The sequence below is a fragment of the Panthera pardus genome, unplaced genomic scaffold (assembly GCF_024362965.1).
Source record: "Panthera pardus isolate Hobbes unplaced genomic scaffold, ASM2436296v1 HiC_scaffold_10, whole genome shotgun sequence".
NCBI lineage: Eukaryota > Metazoa > Chordata > Mammalia > Carnivora > Felidae > Panthera > Panthera pardus.
In genome coordinates, this window is record NW_026526655.1 from 53,366,417 (window position 1) to 53,373,738 (window position 7,322).

The 7,322-nt window shown below is 35.2% G+C and overlaps 1 long non-coding RNA gene across 1 annotated transcript; it reads right to left on the minus strand.

Moving 5' to 3' along the window:
* Window positions 1-2,472: 2,472 nt before the first annotated feature.
* On the minus strand, window positions 2,473-4,447 carry LOC109269870 (uncharacterized). The gene is made up of 2 exons (XR_002081300.2): window positions 4,285-4,447; window positions 2,473-2,936 (listed from the first exon to the last, which is right to left on the minus strand). It is a non-coding gene; the product is annotated as an uncharacterized LOC109269870 (long non-coding RNA).
* Between the last annotated feature and the right edge of the window lie 2,875 nt (window positions 4,448-7,322).

The following is a 7,322-nucleotide window of genomic DNA, read 5'->3' on the forward strand; positions in this document are numbered from 1 at the left end:
GGTTAATAGTCCCTGGGTTGGGTCCTCATCCCAAAACACAGACTGAACTGAAAGACAATTTTAATAAAGAAAAACTTTGATACTGGGGCACCTAGCTGGCTCAATCAGTAGAATGTGCCACTCTTGATCCCAAGGTCATGAGTTCAAGCCCCACATTGGGCATAGAGTCTACGTAAAATTTAAAATTTTTTTAATTAAAAAAAAAAAACTTTGACGGGAAGAAAACCAACAAGTTGCATACCTACCTCCACCTACAAGAAAAACAACAGAAAGAAACAGTAAAATGTAAGCATTAGCCTATATATTTGAATTTCAAATGAGAAAAAGAGAAAAAGAAACCCATATGGTGGCATTGGCCCTGCCCAAATACAAAAAAAAAAAAAAAAAAGGGATTCTCAAAACAATTTATTTGGTCAAGATTTCCTCCCATTTTTAACACAAGTAAAACAACTTTATTTTTAGATTACCTAAATTGGAAACAAATGCTTAACAATACTTTTGATTGTGGTTTTTGATCTCAACGAAAGCTGTTTGAATAACATAAGTCAACAGCTTCAACATGCACATTTTCAAATAGGTCTCTGGATAACATATAGAAATGATGAACATAGAATTCAGGCCACTATTTTTAAAAATGCTTAAATGGTACCCTTCAATAGGATTTCTATTATGGTTCAAGAAGAAAGGAAAAATCTCAGAGGTTAATGCAATTTATTTTAAATTGAGTTTTGTTAGGTGGACTCATAAGATAAGTTATTAATTAAAAATCAAATTTTTGTAATGTCTTCTAAGTATGCCTTCTAGGTATATATCTAATATCCAACTATCAAAACATGTGCATATAATATTATATAAAGTATCTCACAAAGCAATAAGAAAATGTCAGACACTGCTGTTTTTCATTCATTACAGAAACACTTTTTAATCTTTTTTTAAGAATCTATACATTATTTTCTGTTTTCTATAGAATTCTTAGTAATATGCTTTCCACAAAAGAGGCATTTTAAATTCACTGGCTGATTTTAATTTTCAGTGGTCTATCTTTCTTTTATCTGCAATTCCATAAGTTTTATTAAGTGCCCACTTTGTGAAAAGCACCATACTTAGTGATGCAATTAGGTTTTAGACTGGCTTTAATCAGTGATTAAACTTCCACTTTACTCTCCTTTTCTATGATTCCCTAACAAATGAAGAAATACATACTCGAACTGGTAAGTCCTTAGATAATTGAAGATTGATTACATTTCCTAATAATTTACCCACTTTAATTGGTTCTCCTTTGCTTCTATATTCTCTTTATTGCAGGATTCCTCCCTTAGCAATTTTTTTCTGTGCATCTTGAAATGACAAATTAATGTCAAGGAAAAAACCCTAACATTTTTGTACATAACTAATCACTGGAGTCATCTTCAACGGATCTTTCTTTAAATGGGATTAACTAGAAATTTGGACTTCTTTTATTTTCAAATTTTGTGAAGCTGAATTACACTATTTTAGTTAAGAAATGTTTCTGGGGATAGAAACACCACCAATTAATATTTAGCCAATAATGCAGAGAAGTTGGTGGCTTTCAAATTGTGTGCGGCATTCCTCTAGGTATAGTATATAAAGATTTACAAATTTTTCATCTATCTGGAATTTATGTTCAGCTTTCTTCCAAGTAGTTATCAGTGAAAGCCTCACACTTCCAAATTCCTTCTTGTAATATTAAACATATATATATATATATATATATGTACATATATATGTGTGTGTGTGTATATATATATATATATATATATATATATATATATATATATATAGTGTTGACTTAGTATTAAACACATTTTGAAAACTTTTCCCACAATAATGGCCAAAAATGAAGCTCAGTTATAGTACAATAATAAAACACTGCTGTCTCCAATCTCACATATTGAGAGGTACAAGCAAAACTACAAAGACTGGTAAATTAAGGACAGATTCTATCAATCCAGTACAAGAAAGCCATGAACTAAAATTTTAAAGTAAACTGACTCAGAGAGTTGGGAGGAGAAGACAAACCAGTTGCTAAGGCCAAATCAGGAGCCAAGTATCCTAACTCAGGTGTGAGCAGGTTGAGTCCATTATGTACTAAGTAATAAAGCCAAAGGTCAAAACCCAATGGAGAAGTCAGAGGTCAGATCTTTGGCAAGTGTTGACAACAACCCTTAGTTTCTTCAAAACTAAGGTTGGTGGCAAAATCAGAGGCAGGCAGGAAGGGGGAATGGGACAGGTCTTCAGGATAAAACAGGGAAGCAGTAAAATAAATAGTATATCCAAAAAGTTAAAGGCCTAAAGGTAACAAGAGAGCAAGAAGTAACAATACTCTATAGCAGTAATCTTCAATAGAACTTTCTACAGGAGTGGAGTGTTCCAACTCTCAGCATCCAGTACAGTGGCCTACCCACGGGTGACTTGAGAGCATCTGAAGTATGAAAAGTGCAACTAAAGAAATAAATTTTAATTTTTAATTTAAATTTAATTAGTTTAAATTTAAATAACCATTTGTATTTACTATTCTGGACAGTGTACTTCTATGGGGTAGAAATATGACTGACTCCAAATCACATGGACTGTGTTTTATTACTACATGATCTCCTTCAAGGGCCCTGTTATATTATCATCCTTCTGCTAGTTAAAAAAAAAAAAAAATGCAGCTCCTTTCGCCCATGATCTGATACTACCCATTCTTCCCTGTTTCCCATCACAGTGATATCCAACCAGGGCAAGATTATTATTTCTTGAGGGTGTGTTATATCAGAATATTGGGTTGGTGGGCATATAGTTCCTAGGCCCCCAGGTATGTCTGCTGTGCACCTCCCAATGTGCATTTCCCAGTTAATCTACTGCCAGGAGATACCACTTTCCTTGGTCACATCCTGGAGATAAGCATGGAGGTAGTACTTGCTGGCTTGGCCCTGAAAAGGAGAAATGAGAAGAGAATTGGGAATACAAAGAGTAATGGTGGTGATGGAAAGTGGAAAGAAACAGGACATATTTATAAGAAATCATTCAGGAACATTTTGCTAGACTTCCAAAAGATCCTTCTTTTTTCCCTTCTGAATACTGTGGTAAGGTTATAGATCTGATGATCCTGCTCTCTGGAGGTCTCAGACGGCTTGAATTTCAAGTTGAGCTTAAGAGCAGATATCTGAACTATATGAATGAAAGAGATAGTACCTCTGCAATTTCTAGATTAGGTATAGAGGGAACTATAGGAAGCTGGCCCACCTTATACACTCATAGTGAAAATAATATTAATTCCAAATAATTGGGGAACAGCAGGAGGACATCATCTGTGATAACTAGTCCCTGTTGTATTCTTCTAGAACAGTGACTGCCACATAGCTGGCACTCAGTAATTATGAGTTGAATGCCAAACCATGGTTGTCTCAGCATCGACTATACATTTTTCCAAAAATGATACTGGATGTAAATGTCACCATCCCTGTGGTCTGTCTGCTGTGGATTTCTGAGTCTAAGGCACGGATAAGGATTAGGTAATGCATCACATTTTAACCATCAAAAGTAGAGCAGACTTCTGCTTCCAAGAATATAAAGTAGACATATTCTTGCCTATTCCTCCTTGCTAACTACAACTAACCTCCCTGGACATCATATATAAAATGCATAAAATTTCTCAAATTTGGAGAAAAGAAGACTGATCAGATAGGAGCCAAGGAGTGACATAAATTTTCTTTTTGCCTCATATATCTCTGACTTGGAGCTAAGGAAGTTGGCAACCTGAAAATGCCAATGGGCACAGAAAAAAAGTCCCAACAAAAGCCTCCTGTCTCTAGCCACATAAACAAGAAAAGGCCAGTCTAGCAACACAGAAAACTTTTAGACAATAATTGCTCTACTCTGGACAAACAACATAGAAAAAACTATGGTCTCACTCCCACATCCACAACAGCAAAAGCTAATAGAGAGTTTAGACTTCCACCTTTATGAGGCTGTAAACAAGTATCCCCAAACCCATACCAAGCGATATCAGAGAAGATCAAATAAAGCACTATGACTTTCATCTCCACCAGCAGTGTAGGTGGAGATTGTATGGGGAGGCAAAATTTCTATCTCCACCTGGAAATAATAACATACTTTTCCAAGCCCCTGCTGCGGTGGTGTAGGTGGAGGCCTTAGTGGAGAGTTAGGGTGTTCACCATTGCCCGGTGGTATCAAAACAATGCCTCACTGCATGACACTGAAGACAACCTGGAGAACTAGAACTCCCATCTCCACCCAAAAGTAATAATGAACCCTCACCTCAGGTGTCGGTGCAGGCAAAATGGAGAACTTGAACTTCGACCTCCACCTGGCAGTAATGAAGCAGTGTCCTCTCCTCCCTTCTTATGCCAGAGCATCATCAGACAAAGTCAACTAAAACTGGTTTAAATAAGATCCAGAGTAGCATAATATAAAAATAGCCAAAACCCTAGACAAGAGTGACAAAGGAAAAACAAGAGACAAGACACAAATTACCAATATCAGAAATGAAACAATGGATGTCGCTTCAGGCTCTGCAGACATCAAAATGATAATAAGGGTTTACTACAACCAACTCAACAAACAAATTTGACAACTTAGATGAAATGGACCAATACCTTGAAAACCACAAACTCTTACAACTCATCCATATATAAAAGAGATCACTGAAATGGTCCTGCAATATTAAGGAAATCTAATGTGTAATTTTAAAACTCACAAAAAAGAAATTCTCAGGCCCACATAGTTTCACAGATTTCTGCCAAATGTTTAAAGAAAATTTAAAACCATTTGTACAATATCTTTTCTAGAAAATAGAAGAGGAATAAGCACTTCCCAACTCATTTTAGGAAGCTGATATAACAGCCAGAGAAAAACAGTACAAAGAAAGGAGAGAGAAGAAAGGAAAGAAAGAGAAGAAAGGGAAGAAAGGAGGGAGGGAGGGAGGAGGAAGGAAGGAAGGAAGGAAGGAAGGAAGGAAGGAAGGAAGGAAGGAAGGAAGGAAGGAATAGAGAAAGGGAGAGAGAGAAAGAGAGAAAAAGAGAAGAAAGAAAGAAAGAAAGAAAGAAAGAAAGAAAGAAAGAAAGAAAGAAAGAAAGGAGGAGGCAGGCAAGAAATGAACCTTGGCCTAAGTCTCATGCCTTATACAAGAAACTAACTCAAAAAATATCATGAATTTAAATGCAAAATATAAAACTATAAAACTTGTAAAAAACCTTGGAGAATATCTTTATGATCTAGGGCGATGCAAAAGAGTTTTTTAGACTTGACACCAAAAGCATGATCCATCAAAGGAAAATTTATAAATTAAACTTCATCAAATTTTAAAACTTCTGCTCTGCAAAAGACCCTGATAAAAGGATGAAAAGCAAGCTATAGAGGAGAAAAATATTTGCAAATTCATATCTCACAAAGGACTAGAATCTAGAATACGTTTTTTAAAATTCAAAATTCAACATTAAGAAAGCAAACAATCCAATTGGAAAACATGCAAAAGACGTTTCAGACACACACACACACAAACACACACTATATAGATACACACACACGTACACACACACATATACACACACAGATGTCAACAAACACATAAAAATATGTTCACCACCAATTGCCTTTAAAGGAATGCCTTTAACACCAAAGGTGCCTCATTTAAAACCACAATGAGGCACCACTACATACATATCAAATGACTAAAATAAACAATACTGGCAACATCAAATACCACCTGGATCATTGATACATTGCTGGTGGCAATGTAAAATGGTAGAGCCACTCTAGTAAAGAGTTTGGTAGTTTCTTTAAAAAACTAAATATTCTACAATGAGACTACCCAGCAATTGCAATTCTAGGCATTTATCCCAGAGAAATCAAGAGTTGTATTTACAAACCTGTACACAAATATTTATAAATGCTTTGTTTATAATGGTCGAAAAATGGAAACAACCCACATGTCCTTCAGTGATGAATGCTTAAAGAGACTGGTACAGCCATGCCATAAAATACCACTCAGCAATACAAGAAGGAATTTTTTTTCCAAATTTTTATTTAAATTCTAGTTAGTTACCATATAGAGTAGTAATACTGGTTTCAGGAGTAGCATTCAGGAGTAGCCAGTGTTCATCCCAAGTGACCTCCTTAACACATACCACCCATTTAGCCCATCCACCTCCCACCCCCTCTCCATCAACCCTCAGTTTGTTCTTTATAGTTCTTCATAGTCTTTTATGATTTGCTTCCCTCTTTTCTCCTTCTTTCTCCATTTTCATCTGTTTTGTTTCTTAAACTCCACAAATGAGTGAAATCAAATGGCATTTGTTTTTCTCTGCCTGACTTATTTTGCTTAACATAATACACTCTACCTCCATCCATGTTGCAAATGGCAAGATTTTATTCTTTTTGATGGCTGAGTAATATTCCTTTATATATTTTACATATGTGTGTGTGTGTGTGTGTGTGTGTGTGTGTGTGTGTATTACATATATATGTGGGTATATATATGTGTATATATATATATATGTATATATATATATATATATAGGTGTATGTGTATATATATATCATATATACATTCATATATATCACTTTGTCTTTAACCATTCATCGATCAACAGATTTGGGCTCTTTCCATAATTTCGCTATTGATAATGCTGCTATAAACATCGGGGTGCATGTACCCCTTCAAGTACTTTTGTATCCTGTGGGTAAATACTTAGTAGTGCAATTGCTGGGTCATAGGGTAGTTCTATTTTTAACTTTTTGAAGGACCTCCATACTGTTTTCCACAGTGGCTGCATCAGTTTGCATTCCTACCAACAGCGTAAGAGGGTTTTCCTTTCTCCATATCCTTGACAACATCTGTTGTTTCCTGAGTTGTTAATTTTAGCTATTCTGACCAGTATGAGATGGTATCTCATCATGGTTTTGATTTGTATTCTCTGATAATCAATGATGTTGAGCATCTTTTCATGTGTCTGTTGGCCATCTGGATGTCTATAAGAATGAACTATTAACACACAACTTAGATGAATCTCCAGAGAATCATGCTGAGCAAAAAAAAAAAAAAAAATCAATCCTAAAATATTATATATGATTCCTTATATATCACTCTTGAATCACAAAATTATACAAATAGAAAACATATATTGACACAGAGGGGGTAGACGTGGGTGTAGGTGCAATTATAAAAGGACAACACGAGGGATCCTTGTGGTTATAGAAAGATTCTGTGTCTTGACAATATCAATGTTAACATACTGGTTTTGAAATTGTATTATTATTTTACCAGGTATTAACTACTGTTGGGAGAAACTGAGTAA